This window comes from Halyomorpha halys, unplaced genomic scaffold (genome assembly GCF_000696795.3).
Source record: "Halyomorpha halys isolate HHAL.00 unplaced genomic scaffold, Hhal_1.1 Scaffold128.1, whole genome shotgun sequence".
Taxonomy (NCBI): domain Eukaryota; kingdom Metazoa; phylum Arthropoda; class Insecta; order Hemiptera; family Pentatomidae; genus Halyomorpha; species Halyomorpha halys.
The window spans coordinates 439,294-461,758 of record NW_027110898.1 but is presented as its reverse complement, the minus strand read 5'-3'; the positions used below and the strand labels follow the sequence as shown (position 1 = coordinate 461,758).

General features: G+C 32.0%; 1 protein-coding gene across 5 annotated transcripts in view; it reads right to left on the bottom strand.

The window, feature by feature from the left end:
• The window catches only part of LOC106678192 (atrial natriuretic peptide receptor 1), a 1,188,520-nt gene that overhangs the window by 868,156 nt on the left and 297,899 nt on the right, over window positions 1-22,465 (bottom strand). For 2 of the 5 annotated variants that reach the window (XM_067048968.1, XM_067048972.1), the window contains exon 1: window positions 18,020-18,146. The exons of the other annotated variants lie outside the window; for them this stretch is intronic. The gene's annotated coding sequence lies outside the window, so the exon portion shown is untranslated. Of the gene's footprint in view, window positions 1-18,019; window positions 18,147-22,465 lie in introns of those variants that run through there. 5 annotated transcript variants of the gene reach the window in all.

Below are 22,465 nucleotides of genomic sequence, written 5' to 3'. Positions count from 1 at the left end.
TAACTTTTTAAATAATAGATGAAAAGGATTATTTCATAAAATAACATGACAGATCAAAAACAGGTAATTAAAAATAGTTTATTTGTTCTCAGAACTACAATATATTATCTTTATGACTTTTTATCTTTATATTTAGGTTTTTGTTTATTCATTTTAAATATTTTAAAAAAAATTTATTTTATTTTTACAATTATTTTTTCTGTATTTCTAAAATATTTTTAAGATGCATTCAATGCATTCAAATACGTAATGAGAGACTCATCACCTGATGGACTTGTTTTAGTTTGAAATCCCCTTCCTTTGACGGCATAAAATGAAACAGCCCTCATTGCATCATCACAATGTATTTGAAATCTTCAAATAGAAGCTAAACCAAAATTAATTAGTAATTACTCATGTAGTGACCAAAACATTTCAACTGAAATTTCAATTAATTAGATTAAATTATTTATTTAAAAAATATGTGTATGTAAATTATATCCGTCCCTCAGATTTTACTTATTGAATTTTGATAATTTTGAAAATAGCTTAAATATTTTTTTATCAAAAATTTACTATCATCTAAATAAAGTATGAATTAATCAATAAGTGATAGCCCTCTGTAAATCGCAGAGCCATTTTAAGCTAGTACAAGAAAAAGAAAGACGTCACAACAAATGTATATTCGAAGAAAATTAAGAAGTGTTATGTTACAGCAGTCCAAGCATGTTAGATCTTATTCCTTCTTCTCTTTTTTAACATTTTGCTGATAGATTTTTCCAAGTAAACCACAATGGTTCCTATTCAACCCTCTATTCCGCTGGTGTTCCTCAAGGTAGTATCCTTGGTCCCATCCTCTACACCGTCTATACAACTGACATTCCAACCAATCCTAACACTATCCTCACCACGTATGCCGATGGCACATGTGTGCTCGCTGTTAATAATAACCCATTAATTGTATCCCAAAATCTCCAATCCCATATCACAGCCCTCGAAGATTGGTGTCGTGATTGGAGGATTAAGATAAATTCCAACAAATCCCATCAAATCACCTTCACCCTTCGTCGTAAACCTCCTGACTGCTCTACAGTTCATTTAACGATGTTACTCTTTCCCCTTTCGAACAGATCCGCTACCTTGGACTACATTTGGACAAGCGATTAACCTGGAATCCTCACACCAGACTGAAAAGACAGGAAACTGCACGTCGATTTGGACTATTACAGCACTTACTAGACAAACGGTCTAAACTTCCAATTACAAAAGACTGATCTACATGACTGTAATAAGGCCAATCTGGACAAATGGAGTTGAGCTTTGGGGCTCCACTAAACCTTCGAATTCCTCTCGTATTCAATCCTTACAATCCAAAATCCTTTGTAAAATCCTCAATGCTCCTTTCTTTGTCAAATAAAATCAAACATAAAGACCTTAATGTTCCCTATGTAACCGATCTAGCCCGAACCAGATATCACTCCTTCCATTATAAACTCTCTAACCACTCAAACCCCTTAGTTTCTAATCTTGCATCCTCTTCCATTCCTGACAATCCTCCGAGGCGCCTGAAAAGAAGATGGCCACGAGACCAGCTAATGTAAAATGTCATTAGAGTGCTACCAATGGGTAGTTTCTCTACACGCCTGTAACACTCCAATTTAACTTAGATCAGATTTATTAAATGTATTATAATGTACAGTTGTAAATAGAAATAAATAATCATTACTACCAAGTGGATATTCCTTCTAACTTTCAATGGAATACACCGTTGGTAGTTTAAAAGTACAACAGAAAAAGATATACCCGAAAAATAAGAGTTAAAAAGTAGGAATAAGTTCATCGATGTAATCTTTATTCTGAATCTGGGCTTTGAATAACCAAAACTAAATTTATTTATTTTCCTCACACAAAAATTTATTTCAAAAGTAAATGATGAGTTCTACATCATGTTTCACAACCAGTTCCAGTTTTTATGGTAGAAGCGAAGAAACCCTTTCTCAATCATTATCGAGATAAATCCAAAAATAGAGCTCCACGTAACAGGAGTAGATTAGAAGCACCCTTGACCTATCTTAATAGATACACTCTGGCTTAAATGAGTAATCGCGTTTAGCTCACGTAGACTGCCAGGAATAACCAAAGATTGAACCTAGAAAAAGGTTAAATATCAAAAGGAACAAATGTAATATTTTTGATTAAAATTAAAATTATCTCAGTGGCTCCTTTTGTATACTGTTAATTTTAAATTTTGTAATTTTTTATATTTAACTACATTTATTTTTTAATTTTACTTCCTTACTGCCAAAGTTAGGAAAGCTTTGATCCCCAAGCTATGATCCTATTCCTAGTCATTTCAGACATACGGGGGGAGGGCGGGGTGGTTATTTTATCTAGAGGTAACCAACCTACTCTAAATGTGGTGGATGGTGATAACCAGAAATGAAAAAATCCACCCCTCAGGCCGGATTCGTACCGCTTCAGTTGTGAGACAGCCGCTTAACTCCCTCAGCTACACCGATTTGACTGTTGTCGAAATTCGTCTTCGAGGAGTCGTTAAACTAGTTTTGATGAAATGTTCAGGTACTATACAGATTTGTCCCATATTTGGTCCCGAATCCTCTACTTTCGCTTACGCATGCGCAAAATAATTTTTCTTGACACCTATTTTTTCTAAAATGGCTCATTCAATTTAGCTCATAGTTAAGGATTAGTTTTGCTGTGGTATACAATAAATTTGATAAAATTTCATCAACTGTCCCAGTGTTTCATCAACAAGTCGTCCCTTTGACTTGAGTCTCAAACGAAAAATCATTAGCCTTTCAATATAGGTTATAACAATTATTACAGAATAAGCACAATTTATGCAAATTCAAAATTTAAAGTAAGGGGGTAAAAAAAGATATATAAATAGTGAAAAAACTATATCCATGTACTTGGCATGTATTTTTTTTTACTATTGTTTCTTTGCTTTTGTTTTTTTTAATATGTTAAATTTAATAATTCCTGAATTATTTAAATGCAAATTAAAAGTTTGAAATTTCTTATTTTATTATTAATTTGAATATATATATTTGTAAAAGTATCTATCTCTTGAAAATTAAAATTATAAATGTTAAGTGCAATTACAAAAATGTTTACAATTATTAATAATTGGTAATTATAATATTAAGATAAAAAAACACTAAATAGTTTTGTGGATAAAGAAAATTATTTATTAATAATTGAAAGATTTTAGCTAAAACACAAAAGGCACGGATACACACAATGCCACGTTACGAAAAACCGACCTAGACAGTTCTCTGAAATTACTTGTAGGCGTGACAAGACCGAATTGGCAATATCACCCTACGGATATTGCTGAAAGTACATCTCGATCTCAACGTCAGCTAACCCATGACAGAAAAATAAAAGGTGGCAACAAGAAATGCTTGTCACAGAATCAGACTGGAAACTGAAGTTAAACTAAAAATACAGAGAGAGTTTCTTTTTTTTTTTTTACTTCAACATCATATAATAAGTTTCAAAGAGAAAAATTTTCCAGGCATAGTGTTTATAATCAATGAAGCGAGAAAACAAAAAACAAAAAAAAATTTTAGATAACATATCACTTATTATCTACACTTTAATTCATTAAATATTATGACAAAAAAAGGTTGGTAGATTAAAAAAAAAATTGAAACAATTTTTATAATTATAATAAACATTGGAATAGAGTAAGTGTGCAATATGGGAAAATAAATGTAGTGCCAAAGATAACTGTTTTTTTTTTTACATAAACCTATTACGGTTCTGACAAAAGTATTTCTGAAAATTAATCTCAGAATTGACAAAAAAAAATTAATAATACCCATAAAAACATATTTTTAATTCGTGAAAAAAGACGTTTATATTATTTATTTTTTTATCTTCGAAGTTTGACTAGTAAAAACCCAAATTAAAATCTAATTTCAATGAATAAAATCATTCTCTGTCTCAAGAAAATGCATTATGTCTTCGATTGTGTTGAATTTCTAACACCAAAAATTTATACTACGTAATAAATCCTCTGTTGAACAAATTCGCTACCTTGGACTACATCTGGACAAACGACTGACATGTAACCCTCACACAAGACTGAAAAGACAGTAAACTGCACGTCGATTTCGACTATTATAGAACTTACTAGACAAACGGTCTAAACTTCCAATTACAAAAGACTGATCTACATGACTGTAAAAAGGCCAATAGGAACGAATTGAGCTTTGTGGCTCCAGTAAACCTTGAAATTCCTCTCGTATCCAGTCCAAAATCCTTCGTAAAATCTTCATTGCTCCTTATTCATCACAAATAAAATCATACATAAAGACCTTAATGTTCCATATGTAACCGATCTAGCCCGAACCAGATATCATTCCTTCCATTATAGACTCCCTAACCACCCACACCCACTAGTTTCTAACCTTATTTCCTCAGCTTGCTGCCTTGACAATCTTCCAAGGCGCCTGAAAAGAAGATGTCCAGGAGACCTGCTAATGTAAAAACATCATTAGAGTGCTAGCAATGGTTAGTTTTTCTACACCCCTGTATTACTCCATAATGACTTACATAAAATTTACTAAATGTATAATTATGTACAGTTGTAATTTTCAATAAAGATTTTTTAAAAAAATGTTACAAACACATTCATGAGTGACAATTAAGATAATCCAGAAAAGACAAAAATATAATGTTCTACACATAAAGTTTTCCCCTTTGCGTATAAAATAAATAGAAAAAATATATTAATAACTATTCTATATTTTAAGATATTAAATGTTATATAAATGAGAACTTCACCTTGACAAAAGTCTTATATGAAGCTTTCATACAATTGCAGAATCAAATTACAGGAAACTTAACGACTTGAGACTGATATATGCTACCTAGTAGAAGGGTGAAAATAACATTTGAAAAATATGAAATATTTATTCCGTTATAAATTAAAACAATATTTTTGAAAAAAAAATTATATTACAAAAAAAGTTCACTAATAATGCAAAACATTTCGGCTCAATGGATGTATACAATATACTTCTATATCTATACTTTACTGAGTATATAAAGCTGACCCAAATATTTCTTGCCTCTTTCTTAACAATAGATTCTAGTGGAAACTTTAAGCTGGGCCGACAATGGACCGATACAAAACAGCTCTTTGCAACAAGTTTCCTAACCAATAGCACGCACTTAATAGGATTTCCTCACGAAAATAGATTAATTAGCTTTGCTACTATAGACAACTAGCTAAACAAGAGATTCAATTCAAAATTCAACTCAGCGAAGGTCCTTGGTTTAGTATAGGTGGATGAAAGCCAGTGTTCAGAGATATTGCCTTAGATAGACACGGGTTCAATTCTCGGTACCTCTGAAATTATTTTCCAAACGAGTTGTTATGAAAACGGTTTTATTTTTCCCTCAAAACACTGCTACCATCAAAGCGGAAATATTTGGTTAACCATTATATCGTGAACGTTAAAACTTATAAATCTAAAACTTTAAAACGACCAATTTTTGTAAGTCTTCAAAATAGAGTTCTAAATCCACAGGACTTAGCTGGTACATTTATAATAAGGATTTTCAAGCCTTAAAAATCGGTTGTCGTAATCTTGTATTTTTAAAATCAATGTGGACTTCCATTCTAGACAGAGATTGATTTTGATAAACGGAATTCAAAAGAAACAGAACTCCATGGAAAAGTTACCAATCTTAATATATCTTTTAAAAATTTTCATTACAACTTTAATAGAAGCTATTAATTAATCTTTGGCGTTTCAAAACTCAGACGGTGGTAAATCATAGGATAAAGATGAGGTAAGTCAGGTTGTAATGTAATTTACGCGGACCAGATCATTTTTGAAAAAAATTAGTTCTGACATTACGTTGGAAAACGAAACGTACTCTAGCACTGCTTTTTAAAGACTTAAAATTTACGTTTTCGAGATAAAGGGCGATAAATTACCGCCTCCCGCATGGAACCATCCTAGTAATTCTAGCGATAGCCTCTTGGCTGATAAGCTTTACAACACTAATCAAATATCGCTGTTAAGGATTTTAAGAGTGATAATAGAAGATGTAAAAAAAATATATATACTAAAAGATATATAATCATAACATTGAAGATCCATATCCTTTTAATTGTTGATGGCTTATCAATAAATGTAACTATAGGGAGTTAAATGATAACTAACAAATCTTCAGCATAAACATAAAGAATTTAGATCCAACATTTTTTCCATAAATAATATATTCACGAATAAACATTTTAATTGAATTTTAAAGTAATATTATAATGCTTATACTTGATGTATTAGGATTTATCCTACTATCACGACTAAAAGGCCTCATAAATGCCCGGGGGCAGGCGCTGAGCGAGTATTGTATAATTATATGCTTAAAAATATCCCAGAAAAAGCCGGGGACTCGAACTCGCAACCTTTGTATTGGCAGAAAGGCGCGTAACCACGCTGCTACCGTCACCCTATGTACCGATATGCTAAATTAATATTGATATACTATCGAAATCCTATACTTTAATATTGATACACTTGGGCCAACACCAATTGGGCCGGACTCCATGGCTCCGTAGTAATGTAAGCTAATTAATACATCTAATAAATAATATATCTAAAACAACTGATATTAATAAATATAACAAAACGAACAGAGTTTCGAATAAAAAGGGCATAAATGCCAGAAGAATGAAATTTACAACTGTAAATTCTACATAATACATTTAGAAAATATGTTCTTAGTTAAAATGGAATGTTACAGAAGTGTAGAGCAACTACCCATTGGCAGCACTCTAATGACATATTACATTAGCTGGTCTCGTGGCCGTCTTCTTTTCAGGCGCCTCAGAGGATTGTCAGGAATGGAAGAGGATACAAGGTTAGAAACTAGGGGGTTTGAGTGGTTAGGGAGTTCGTAATGTTAGAAGTGATATCTGGTTCGGGCTAGATCGGTTACATAGGGAACATTAAGGCCTTTATGTATGATTTTATTTGACAAAGTAAGGAGCATTGAGGATTTTACCAAGGATTTGTTTCAACCTAATCCCATTATTTGATTTTTTTTTAATTTTATTAGTCACGAATTGTTGATATTTTTACATTAATTTTTTTGTCATATCACCAACCCGCTAATTTAGTGCATAGATCGGATTGCATTCGCACCTAACTAATTAAGCAGATAGCCCTCATACATTGTTTTTGTGACAATTAGCAATAAAGAATTATGTTTAATGTTTTGAAACAGAACCCCAGCCTGGGAAATCCGAAATAGAGCAGCTCAATGGAGCACGTCGCGGCGATAATTGGTTTTCTTTCTTCGGCGATGACTCAGTGCCCGTGGGCTGCTCAATAGAACCGCCCTCATCGTGTGTCACCCGCTAACTGATCTAGAGAAAAAAGGGTACCATCACCTTCCATAAATCACGCCGAAGGTCGAATTGAAAAATAAGATAATTGGATAAAAGCAGAAATGGTTCGTTCGAGATTCACTGATTACTTTTCATCAATTATGCACTTGGCAACCATCAGTAATAATGATTATTACTTCTTGGTTAAGATAGAAAATATATATCAATATTCCTTGGAAGTAACATAAATCTCATTTGACCAAGGAAATAGAACTTATAAAGAGAAGAGTAACGGCTAGACTGGCTATTGAGAAATAGGCCAGGTCTTGCGTAACTTCCTAGTCTCAAAACTAGAAGATATGAGAGCAGAACCATGTACGATGGGATTATAATGGGTCGATTTCTATTTTATAAATTATTTTCTAAGTCATTTTTTATATTTATTCAGAGTTATAGAATTGATGAACGTTTGAGAGAAGCATCAAATCGTTTATTAAATACTCTATTGTCTCAATCACCGTACCTTCAATGTTATTGTCAAATAGAACTAATGAGGTTCTGTAGACATTTTTCCCGAGGAATTTTGTACCGCGTAGAAATAGACATCTCACACCTTTGTGGCTCTTAGAATATTTATTAGAATAATGAGAATTATTTCAATTATGATTCTAAATCAATTTTAACTTTTAACTGTACAGATTTAAATTGTTTTTTTCTACATAAATAAAATTTCAGTAACTAGTATCCTTTATGGGTGGATTTCATCGCAAATTTGTATTTATTAAACTGCAATAAGGGAGCCGGGTACCTCAGTAACCTCTTTCATGGTTGATTCATGAACAAATCATCTCCTTGCACAACTATTGTTCAAGACTACTTCCTGAAAATGTTCTAAACACGGTATAAAACCCTTGATAGATTGTAGTAGTACAGGTTTTAAATGTGGCCAAAAATTCTGAAGTTAAAATTTCCATTGACATTTTTTACAGATACAATCCGGACAATTATACATATCTCATTCATCATATATGTTAGTTTTTTATCTTCAGTAAAATATTCAGCCAAAATTTATTGCAGCTAGTGATATCATCAAAAATATTCCCCATAAGATAAACATGTTACTGTAATTGAAATGGTTGTTAGTTAATGCCCTATTATTATTAGTGTATTCCTGTTCGTAAAAATGTCACCAAATGTTTTGCAAACATTAAGCCTTTAACCATGCATATGGCGATGGAAATAAAATTCCACATTCTGAACTTGAAGGCTCCTTTATTTTTTAAAATAATATAAGTATAAAATATGATATCGCATCTTGCTTTCAAAGTGACATATCTAAAAAAAAAAAGTTTTATTTGCTTTCTGATTGGTGTATATTTCATAGATCGTACCGCAGACAAGGGTTAATGTTTAATAACTCTAGCCTTGCAAGAGTTTGTATGATGAACTCAGGAGAGAAAGTAAACCCAGTCTGTTGTAATGATGTTTTAAATACGTATAATACTAAATAATCTGTCAGATACTATTAAAGCAAAGCAGATATATGTATAAACTTTATAAAAACGAAATCAGCATTAAACTCTCGATGAATGAAAAAGTTAAAAAAAAAAAAAAATTAACTACCAGTTTTCCATATATACTTGTCATATTACCTCTCCTCAGTCCCCTTTTAAAATGCATGATATGCAATTAAAGAGATTTATTTCACCAATTTCTCACTACCATCTCCCCAATATCAAATACAAATGCATCTATGGGACTTAGGAATAAAACAAAAAATAACATGATTAGAATATCTTTGGCTAAAGAAGCCTCTTTCCTGGAAACTATTCATACAGGTCTAAGTACTTACAACATTTTGAAAGTGAAGGAAAAAAGAAAAAAATCTTTTCAAGTGCGCTACGCTGAACTAGACATTTACCTGAGACCACCAAACAAAATCTGGAGTTTAGGCTTTTAAAACTTTTCTTCAACTTCTCAAAAGATCGATGGTCCATCAAATTTTAGACTTCCTCGTGAAGTTCTTTCATGAAGAGCTTTCGTATGAGGAGATTGGGATGAAGCTTCACTCTTCCTTAAGCCGTTTTTATATTTACGTCAATCCTTTTAAGAAAAACATCCTTTCACAATTTTCCGTTTCCCACCCTTAGTCTGCCATTGTGTCTCCAATATTTTGCTGTGTTCCATATAAAAACCGTTCTATCCCAGAAACTTGGTTCTGGTTACTAACAATTACCAGCCGGTCTAGTAAATAAATTAATTCAAACAATATTTCTTTCCGCTGTCTCATTTTTTATAACCATTCTGTTAATAAATCATAGATCCCTCCGACATTTTTTATTTAAGTTGGATATATACACATGTAAAACATCTGCCTTATCAACTTCTCGCCAGTCAAGGTCCTGCGGGTGACTCATGTTCTTATCTTCTGTCGGTAATCCTTAAACAAGGAGCCACTAGCAATGTTTTCCTACGATTCTAAATATCTTGTTTTTTGGTCTATTAACCCTCGATTTTTCGTTTAAGTGTTTTTTATGCTTGGATTTCCTAATTTGAGATTTAAAGTCAGAGTTATGATGTAAGTCCATTTTTCACAAAAGGTTCCACGAGAATTATTGTGAAAAATGTAGAACTCCATTTTTTTGGTGGGGAACCATTTTAATATTGATATAAGGTTTCATTAAAAATTATAGTGAAGTAAAATTGTCTACATTTAAATTAATGAATAATTTAAACATCTAAAAATAAATACACTTTTTGAGGTCGATAAAATATTTAATAACAGCCACAAAATCGGTGAGGTTTTGTGGTTGAGACTTATTTCACTTTATATATATATATATATGTATGTATGTATATACTACTTTTCTTACAATAACCCTCTCAAATATTACCATCGTAAACAGTTGACTATAAAAAACATCCATTTTCAAATTGTTTTGTTGTTTTTCTTTCTTAATATTTATAATGATATTTATCCCACAGTTATACCTCAACCGTACTTCAGGTTATAACTTTAACAGAACAGAGAACTTTAATTCTACTACTTCAAGTCATTTTAACAAGTTTCTATAAATCAATATAATTTATTTTAATGATTTGTGACAATTTGAGCTGTTCCAGAAATTTAGTTCTACTACTGATGCAATCAGGTTTAATCTACTTCGGAGTTCAGTTATTCCTTCCGAGTATACACTTCTTTCGAATATATACTTCAATGTTGAGTTTACTCAAGAAATTTTCACCTTCAATAGGTACTTAACTAAGTGATTACTTTTTTCTGCTAAAATATTTCAAGTAGATTGTTGTATTCAAAGATTGTAAAAAAAAAAAAAAAAATCCCTGCCAGAATAACTGTAACTGATTTTAATTAATAAATATAATAAGAACATCAAGTTTTTCAAAAATGTTTAAATACATTTCTGTAAAAAAAAAAATGTGAATGAAAATCTTTTGTGTGATAAGGCGTTAACTATTTTTTATCTTCATAATCATGGATAATATGATATTCAAAGTATTATTCCACTGAGTCTATTAAATACCCCCCCCCAGTGTATTTAGTAGTACATAGTGGTTTTTGTACATTTCTTATTTGAAAACATAGTTCAGGAAGCGGTAATACCATCATGGCAACAAAATGACGTATATTTTTACACACATAAAGATATATATGTTTATATTTGTTTGTGAATAATAAAAATAGGATAAGAAAAACAATGGGAACAGTAAATTCGATTCCTATATCAGACTTGTAATAAAAATCGTATGTTTCATCCTAGCTATAAAACTATTTACGACTTACAATAATATCGTGGCTAAAATGAAAATGTATAAACAAATAATTATTGTTATAATATTTATAAGAGCGTAACCTGAATTCATTGGTATAGAGTGCTCTATGCAGAAAGAGGAATTGTGTTTTTGAAAATATTATTACAAAATCGTATAAAAATTCATCTCGATCTTTACTAAGGCTGGGAAAAATTCGTTTTGAAGTGAACAACAAACTTTAAAGTTCTATTATCTACAACATTTTTTGCCAAAATTAGGAACACAATGAAAATTAATTAAGTAAAAAAATGAATGAAATGCATTTTGATCTCAAAAATCCTTATTTATACATGTATGAGTATATTTAAATTGTCATAATAACTTAGAATGAAATAAAAATTTTTTTAAAAGACAAGAAATTAATGTTATTAATAAATTATCAGCTATAAAATGACAAAGTAACATTTTTATAAAAAAATTACATTGTAATAAAAATGAGAATACCCCTGTTATAATGTTCCGGAAACTGCTTCTATTCCCTTAAGTGATTTTTTTAGGTAGTATAAGTAATCGCAAATGTCTAAATGCGCCAATTTAGCACACAAATATTTCATTCGAAATACAGTCAGATTCGATCTTCCTATTCAGAAACACTATTTTTTGTTTTGACTTTATTAATCTAACTTAGCACTCTGTCCATATGTTATAGTAAGCGATTATATTTAGATTGAAAGGAGTTGCATGAGAAATTGTTCGAACTGACGGGTTTCCAATGGCCTCGAATGAATTTAATTGGACAATAACACTACTTTCTGTAACACAGACTCTATTTTTGTAGGTAATGTTTGACAGATTCCAATTTTAAAAAGGAATACGGATTTTGTTTTTAGGAGGCTACAGAATCCTTAAATACTTCGAGAGTGGCCAAATTATTTCAGTTGATTCAACTACCTTAAATAATTTCTTGGTGATACATCTACCAACAAACATTTTATAAATGTTAATCAATACGTCATATAGATATTTTTAGAGAACAGTAATTTTAAATTCAATTCTTTAATTTTTAAATTAGGTCAAGACCTGATATGCAACTCGTCACATAAAAATGTATACACTCAGCAGACAAAAATAATGTGTAAAATAATTTAATAATCATGACAAATCTTCGGTTTAAAAGAAAAAAAAAGAATAATATATAAAACAAATATTCATCAAAAGTGAGGCAATAACTCGGGGCTGAGAGGTTGAGACCCGAACAACGATCCATTCCTCTTGGAATGATTTATTGACGAAATATCCATTCCTTGGGCGTCTCTTAGCTAGAGGGATCAGCGGAGCTTAAGGGGGGATTTGTACGGTTGACAGGAAAATTAAAAGCGAATAAGTAATTACTCCTACGGCTCAATACCAATTTTTGACATTGAGGTTAGGTACTTGATCGAACAGAGTTAATTCAAAAAATAAATTAATCTCGAAGCTGAGTCACATTTATAACAAACCTTCATTTTACAATAGATCTGAAATAACATCATAAAGTTCAAAAGATACAGGAAGTTTTTTTTTTGGAGTAGGATATCAGAAGGGTTAAAGTGTTGGGAACTCCCACGATCGTTTTGTACAAGTACCGAAGAAGTTTTTTGTGAATCTGACATTTTATTGGTCTGCTATAAATCTTAAAAAATGGTGAACTCATTTTCAGTTTTACAACCGTTGGGTGATAAAAAAAAGACTTTTCGTCAGTGATTTCAACCTACTTCAACTTTCAACTTTTTTTTTTATTTTACTGGGATCATTTGCATATTATACCATAAAATATTCCATTGATATTATTATAATATAATTATTGATGGAAATAATTAAAATCTGATCCATTCGAAACTCCCGGTCGACTTCAAGTCTCTTTGAAAGCTTTTAAACAGTTCAGTCATGCACTTAACATATCAGAATAACCATCATATATTTATTTTAAAAACTATAATCGATTTTCGTATTGAATTTCTAGGAGAGAAGACGTTAATTTTTTTTTTGTTCGATTACAATGCTTCAATAAGTCTTTCCCAAAGGGTAATCTTGACTGACAAAAAATGTGGTAGGGATTTGGTACCCCGCATGGGCCTGCCAGTGCGACTCCAGTCAAAAGTGGTCGTCGTAAAAAACCTATATTATTGACACTTTATGGACCATATACAAAATAACAGTCACTGTTGACTTAAATGATAAATGTAACTTTGCAATATTTTTTTTAAAAATTCATTTAGTACCGAAAACGTTCAATAAACTTATCGAAACTTTTAAAACCCTACACACGATAACATGACGAAAGAGAATTTTCAAATGAAATTAACAAAAATTACTTAACCTGTTCAAATAAAAAGTATTACTCAAATTAACTATAATATATTAACCCGAAATCTTGATTGGTTTAAGATGGTCCATTAGTTCGTTTTATTTAATATGTGTTACCCTCGAGAAGGTCAATACTTGAATTGTAGGAAGATAGTCCTACAATTCAAGTATTGACCTTCTTCCATCTCATACGGTCAAATTTCTTTTTCCAATGTTAATGCTTAAAAATTTTCTAAAGCCGGCTGCTTTGGCAGAAATCCTAAGTACATTGTAATCTGAGACTAGCGTTCTGTATCGTCTTCCCGCTACCGCGATGTTTTTTTCTCTATTTCGCTAAATTTTTACGTTCGAGACAGATATTTCGAACAAAGTTGATTTACTGTTTAATGTTACTCCATTAATAAATAATTTACAAAGATACAACCAAGTTATTTTGTTCTATTACAGCTTTCTAAAGCCAACAAAATGATTAAATGTTCTAAAAACCAAATCCGGATTGTTACAATAAAGAAGAAAAGTATCTACCTTTCTAAATTATTCACAAATAAAGGACTCTCCAAATAGATTATATTTTTTATATTTACTTATTGAGATTTACAACTACATAAAAAAATACTATTAGTAAATGTGATAAATGTTTCACAACATATTCTTGGGAAGGAACTACCCAATGGTGGTACGTTAATCGTTGCTTTACATTAGAAGATCTCGTGACCATCTTTTTTTGGATTGCCTTTTTTTGTGTGTTATGTGTTATCTCCATTTGTGAGATTGTGACATGCCGTACTTCGACCAACCTACTAGCTATAATTGTCAGTTTGAAAAGTCAGATAAGTAAGGTCAAATAAATCGATTCATGCCCGTTTACTCAAATTTTCTTATATTATATTCGTTTTATACTTAACGAGAGATGAGAAAATAATAACAAAATTTAAAATTTACTAATTTAAATAAGGCTATTCATAGTGTATAATCAAAAATTATAAATAAAAGTCAGGAATAAATGATAATTAGGTCGAATAAACAAATATCAATCTCTTATATGACTTGAATTAACATATTTCGTCATCTTAAGAGAGGAGACTTAGATTTTTAAGAAAATATTTCAAAAGTGATACAGGACTGTCACTCCCTGAGAGTCTTAGTGGGGCGGGTCCGGCCTGGAAGGATTGCCTTTTTTGTGTTATGATCCCCTCTTGTGAGATTGTGACATGTACTCGTACATCGACCAACCTACTCGCTATAATTATTTGTTTGAAAAGTCAGATGAGTAAGGTCAGCTAAATCTATATATACCCGTTAAATTAAATTAATTACATTATTAAATTAATTACCCGTTAAATTATTGATTCGTAAAAGTGTGCTCAGGCCAGCCCTGCTCTATGGAGCACCCTTGCTGACCAATACAGCACCAACTACAGCCAAGAAGCTCCAGCAGTTTCAGAGAAGCATGGTAAGATGCATAGTACGACATACTTCATTACAAAGAGCAAAGGCTGACCACATACATACAACACTCGACCTACCGACGGTGACAGAGTTCATCACGAGGAAGCACATCAACTTTATTGATAGCCTCCGGCACTGCACCCTCTTTTCAGATAATGACACCGACAAGACGGTGTCTGTCATCTTTGTGACCGGCCACAAAGATGGCAGACCCACACAAACAGCCTCAGACTAGACTGAGGACAAGTTACTGGGTCATTACTGACACAGCAAACCTGGTGTGCCCCGACATCATCAGACTAACACAAAACACTACCTCATATCCAAAATATCTAATTCCCTAAGCCTCCTCTTCAAATACATTTCCACTGCAGTAAAAGAGCTTCCTCTCAACCCGTATTTTGTCCATTTTGACCATGACGCTACCCATGGGGCTTCGAAACAATAAAAAACAAAACAAATCTATACCCGTTTACTCAAATTTTTATATATTTTTTCACGTTTTATACTTCCCAGTTTTCATATTTAATCGATCTCGTTGTTTTACTTAGCCAATGGGCAAATTTTAATTAGTGTTAAATCGAAAGGTTTTAACTGGCGAATGCATAAAAGGACCTCTGAATGCAATTTTTATCAAACTAATTTTCAAATACTTTACGAGGGATACAGCCTTTCTGTAAGGTTGGTCCGCAGATGATTCAATTTTCGACTTGGTAGTCCCAGTATGGGTTGGGAGCTACTAGCACAGATAAAACTAGCATCATCTAACTTGGATCAAGGCAAAATTCTGTAAAAATGATCAATGACCATGGGTATAAATGTAGATTTCCAAAGAAGGACATTTGCTGAGGTAAAATATGATTGGGTGGAATTTAGTACCAAAAGCGGGTGATCAGTGCTCTAGGTTGGAAAAATTTAATCTCCTAGATCAACATGATTATCAACACCATATAAAATTCTACAAGTAAATTGAATATGGCAGCAATGTTGAGAAAGAAATGTTTGATAAGCGAAAGATTGATAAAACTGCCAACCCCAGCAAAATTTAGGCAGTCGAATAGAACGGATGGATAGTGATTCCAAGCTATTTTCTAGCTTTAACGTACAACGATTTATTTAACAACATTTAAGTAAAAGTTAATTTACATGCCAAATTTTTTAATGTATTTTTAATTTCAAACCATTAATTTCACAATTAATCTTCTTATATACAGGTATCCAGATAAAAATTAGGTTATATGCCCTTTCTAATACATCTTATATAGCTTATAGGTGGGATGTTTTAATGTTCTTACACTACATTTGAGAACTAGGGCGTGATAGATGTTATATTATGGTTTTGTGTTAATAATCGCATATAAATTAAGTATAAATACAATATCTTTTCAATACTGTTTCATATTTTTTTTATTTCACAACAAAATAAATTTAGAATAATGGTGTAATCGGAAAAGTTTTTCCCACAACAAAGTTATAAAAAACAACATTGAAAAAAATATTAAAGACAATTTTAATCCTAGGTACAACAGTCTCTCTCATATAAATGAATTTATCAGGTATAATTGTAGACATCTATCTTTATTATTTCCTACTTATAAATGATTAAATTTTTATTATTGTTTATCTTCATTTTTAATTTTTCACATCTATTTATATATTTTGAATGCTCGAATAGTTAAATAATTACTAAAGAATTAGTTGCAGCTGTAGCAGGACCTTGATACAAATTAAATTTAAATTATCATTTTCTTTTTAAAGTTTTAATTCCTGAAATGAAATTACCATTACATTTAATTAACCATTAATAAATATGAATGTGAATTATTAATACCTGTATGAAAACTCATTTCTATGAATTAATTATTGTGTTAATAGATCATTCATTCAATGCAATAAATATTAAAAAAAAATGACGGACATCTATAAATAACTGTGATGCTTGCATTAATTATAAATTACATTAATCATTTCAAGTCACGGATCAATGTCAAGATAGTGATGAATAGATAACCGTAAAAATTACAAAAACGTTTTGTAGTAGAATTAAAAAAAAAAAAGAGAGAGAAAGATAAAATTGTTAATGAAAAATAATGTTCACATTTACCGAGAAAGGGCATTGCACTTAAAATTTCCCCATAAAAAAAGTTTGCTTTCATTCAAGCTTTTATTCAACTTAAATATTTTAGGACACCTCTATAAAATAAAATAAAAATTGCCATAAACATTGTCATTGATTGTAATAAAAAAAAAAGAATATGAATAAAAGCCGTCTATTAAGAAAATACTTTGGCTATAGAATTGATAAGAATCGTTCAGGTGTAACTGTTTCCTAAGCCTTATTATTCCAAAGATTTCATCAGGTTTCACGTAAGGATTTGCAATCTTTTCACTCCATATTACAAGCCTATTCAACTTTGATATTCAACCCATAGCTGTAACAGAAAATGTATACACAGGACGGAAACAATAAAACAGAAATGTACATATTTAGAGACGAATTATATTGTGATATAGGTTAAAAAAAAAATAGCATGACGCAACTAGTTAAAGTGAGATCTTAACAACATTGCTTTTAAATGTATCGGAGTTAAAAAAAAGAAGGATAAAACGAAGAAAAATATAAATTTTCCAATTGCATGTCAATTTCGTAAATAAATTTCTTTTCATTTAGTGATTCAAAATTATTATATATAAAATTTCAGGGGAAAAAAATGTATTCAATAGGGATAAAATATTTTATTACTTCACTAGACTTTTAGAATCGAGCAAAGAAACCTTCCAAAAAATTGAAATTGTTATACTCATTGAAAAATAAATAATGGATTTGTTATTTTTCTCATAGAATGAGACAAATAAAAAATATGTGGTTTTGTAAAAAAATTAATGTAACATTAATTTGTGAAAAACATTTACCTCTAAGAAATAATAATAGATATTTAAACTATCAATTTTTAAAGAGAAGAGTAGAGTGACTCGTAAATAAAAATAATATTTTTTCTTAGCTTTTTTTTTTTTTTTTTTTTTTTAAATCATTCTTATTTCGAATTGATTTACGATTCAAAAATATTTTAGGGCAAAAATTATTAGTAACCAACTTACATCAACACCAAGGAATTGCCCTTAGACACGCTAATGTACACTTTGCCTGACAAAACAAAACACGCGAAACTCGTAAAAGGGACGTTGGACACTGACCGGACGGTACAGAACCGAGAGGGGCGCGAACAAGACTGGTGGTCTCCCGCCTAAACCCAGCCGAGAGAGGCTGCACGCATGCGCCGTGTCAAGGCGAACGAGGGGCATACCCGGCGACAGCCAAGTGACGGATGGACTGTTGGTCGAAAACTCGAACTAAGGAGTTCGGTGAACCCTCGCGTGCTCCAGATCGCAGAGCCAGTGGGTCAGCCTTAGGGGTCAACGGTTCGCCAGTCCCTGCTACTCCTTCTCGAAGGGGACAAGGCAGGATACCAGGAAGCGAAAGTGGTGGGGCAGAGCTGCATCAATCATAACTTTCGACAGGATCATCAGGTGGTTGTGCAAGATGTTGATCAGGCCATTCATCGATGTTTGGAACAATTTTCAGAGATTAAGGACCACAACGTTTGGCAATCCCAAAAGAACATTTTTGAAAGTATCATGGACAAACAAAGCTAAGAGCAATGATAGAAATCGTGCAGCTGCTTTGGTTACCATGCAATCAAGGACCAAGTAAAGTTCTAAACACAAGCAATGAGGTTGTCCAGTATTGACTGCAATGAACATTAATTAAACGTTAGTTAAATGTTCTTAACTATAAAAGGTTTTCTTTAAAAAAAAATTCCTTTATAATTCCGGCTATCTCGTTCTGAAATTCCCTATCCATAGCCATCCGTAATACATCTTGTTTAACTGCATTTAAACATAAATTATTTCTCCTCCTCCTCAACTACCAATCATATTTTTTAAAAAACTGATTGTCAATTATTTTATTGTTATACACTTTTATTTCTTTAATTACTGTTTTTATTATTTTCATTTTTTTTATTATATATTAATTAAATCATTCACGTCCCAGAATAGAATTAATTTTCATTTCATGTGTAAACGCATATTCCTTGGCACACCAATATTTTAACCAAGGCTCGTCAGATTTTGGCTAGCTTAGGAAGAAAGTTGGGGATTAGTGTTTTAAGTAAAAAAAAATTGTATTGAATATTTTCGCTTTCCCAGGTGGAACACTAATTTTCTGGAAACATCCATCCATGATTTAACTACGATTCGTCCAATAGAGTTTATTCTCAAATAACTAATTACCTCGACCTTCAAACATCAATAATAACGTATGCAATGAAATTATGTCGAAAAGTACCATTTAGAAATAAAAATTGTAATCTTTTAAATTTTAATTCAAATAAAAACTTATTAATTATATTTAAATTTGTCTTTAATTATATATAATATATAAATATAAATATATATTTCATACAACATATTACTTAGATTTTAACGTAGATGAAATTACTTAGGGGCAGCCCTACTTGTTTTGATACAAGTCTGTATAGGACGACCGCTTTTGAAAACCTCTTATCTACAGTATTACTATATTTTTATCCAATAAACCACTACAAAAAAAATCAGCAATAATAAATATGTTATTTTGGTATTTGTTTTAGTGTTATTAATTACTAGCATCTGCATGGCGAAAGTAGCTGCCTCTTGCCAGTGGGTTAGTATGTCTGTCAACAGATGCAAAAAAAAAAGTGGCCTGCCAATCACTTTTTGAAATTCCTTTTAGGAATTGAATTTTCCTTAAAGCACCCTCCTCATTTCTATAAAAAAGCAACGCTGAAAAAAATTCGAGATTTAAATGGGAAAAGGTGTCACAATCCTGTGATAAACCCTGTGACTGACTGTATCGAGTGGTTGTGTTCGATGATCGACTTTTCATCGCATCGTTCGGTTCGAGTCTCTTCTCCATCTGGTACACTCGTAGGTGGGGTCACACTATGGGTACTATGGAGTCGTTCTATCCCGCCTCTATCTTTTGGGTGACCTGGAGTATTAAAGTACCATGTTACCTCCAAGACTTTGTCGAACTTTCCTACGTTGTCAGAAGAGATTCTCTCTGGAACCATGTTTGTAGGGCCTTCAGTACTGCTTCTGCAGTGCGCGTTTCTTCCTGTATCGCCTGCAGTGGAGGTTGGTCATATTTGGTGCTTGGGCATACTTCACAATTTCCTGTGTGACTTGAATAGTACGCTTCATTCCCCACCAAAAATATCGCCAGCGCAGCGCCTGGAGAGTTTCATAAAGCCTCCTATGATTCCTCTTACCCTGGTGATAGACAATCGTCACCTCTTTCTGGCGTCCTGGTTCTCGGAGAGTCTCCACCGTCGTGGTGCACCGTATAACTGTCCGGTCTATACCTATTTTTGCCGCCCGCCAGAGACGCTGAACCTTGTCCCGAAGAACTGAATTCAACTGAATTTCCCGAAGAAATCGCCTATATACAAATAGTAGGTCTGTCCCGGTTTAGATGAATCTTCCTATGCCCTTCAAATCTGATCTTTGACACCCGGTGAGGACCAGGTGGTCGTGATACTGCAGCTGCATTATTTCCCATTCTCTATTTTCATTAATCCTGAAGTCTTGGTTTTCTAGATGATCTTGCGGCGTATGTCATTAACCATCTCGTCTAACTCTTCCATTCCCGTGACTTGCAGTTGATTCTTCGTCTTCAGATGTGACGACCCTGTTCTTAGTGTTCGGCATTTCATATTCTTCATCTTACGGCCCACTCTCTTAGGTACTCCCTCCCGCTTCCCGATGGTTCAGCTTGCTTCGAATCTTCGATTGCAATATAATCATTACCACTCTTGAAAGCCAGTCCGCAACCGCGTTGTCCTTTCCGGGCTTGTACGCAATGTCAGTGTTGTACTGGCTGAGCATCTCCTTCCATCTGGTGATCCGTGCATATGTCTCGTTCAGTTTACCAGCCCTGGTCTGGTTTAGTTTAAGTTAGGTTAGTAGATCACGTTCAAAGGTGAAAGTGGACTTAATTCCCTTTATTAAGTTCCTGCGATGCATCTTAATTTGATGGTACCGGTCGACGTGCTAAAAATGTTAGCTTCGCCCAATCTATCCAAAATGTCCTCGAATCTTGAGATCGGGTACTTCTCATCAACTGTGAGAAGTTGCAATGACCAACTTGGTTGCTACTCAAACACTGACTTTTGTTTAGACGAGCTTGTCTACATATACATTTGAGTCAGCTGATCTAGTTGATAGCTGATATGAGTTGTACAGCTGACTGTAACTTATATATATATAATATACGTTGTATATGTATATATATATATATATACAACGTAATGACGTTCGTATAGTGTGATCTAAATTGTTGAGATACAACTAACTGAAACTTGTGCTAGAACTGATCTGTTCACTTAGTTTTGGCACGAATCTTGAGCTAGTAGTATCACAGAAATGTAGAACCCACTGGGTTGGTGAGCCACTAGCCTCCTTCAATAATAAAACAACTATTTGAGGCAATGTTTCGAGATTTCATTGTTCACATAATAATCATACCCAACAGTGAAAAACAGTTAGATGAAAAAAAAGAAGAAGAATTTTCTTAATTGATGCATAAACACTAAAATGTAAAGTATACAAATAATGATTATTTAAAATTATTCGAAAAATAAAATTTTATGGCATGACTATGAGAACAATAAAATATAGTAAAATAAAATTCACTTCAAAATACTTGTTTTATTATTGACAGTCGAAATTGAAAATTCATGCATTTATACGTTAAGTGGATATTTTACAATTTTATACACGTTTTAAGGAATAAATAAGAAATAAATTATGATTGAAAAAGAAAATAAATTTAAATATTTGAAAATTCCATAAATTAAGTAAAAAAGTATAATAAATTTTTCAAGGATATCACGTTATTTTTAGTCCCACCAGTTTACCATAAATTATATTTTATTTAATATAGGTAAACTATTTAATCTCCATATTTTACATTATAATAATAATATTAATGTGCTTATTTGTTCCTACATCACCCAATACTATTGAACGTTTTGTAAATATGTTTTTAATTACTTGTAAAAGTGAAATCTAATTTTGAAAAAAAAAAAACTATAAGAATGCTAAATAAATACATAATCAGAGATAACGTATAAAGATTCCAAACAAAATATATTGACCTCAAAAAACATGAATACGTTTTGTCTTAAAGAATAAAATTACGTATTCATAAAAATACACAAGGATAGAGCTTGTATTGTATTATAAATATCCTATTATAAGACACTTCGTTACACTTTTTATGAAGTGCAAGTTTCAACACTCCGACAGAAAACAGGTCTCTGCTCTTTAAGAATTCTCAGCTGCAAGGTTCTAAGCGATCTCAAGCTGCTAAATTATTAAGTACAAACAGAATCTTGTGTCTTGTCTCAGAGAATCATTTTCGCGTTAAAATATTCCTAAACACGGTCTGTTTTGGCATGGAAACGACATTTCCTAGATAATATCTGAGAGGAAAAAATTATA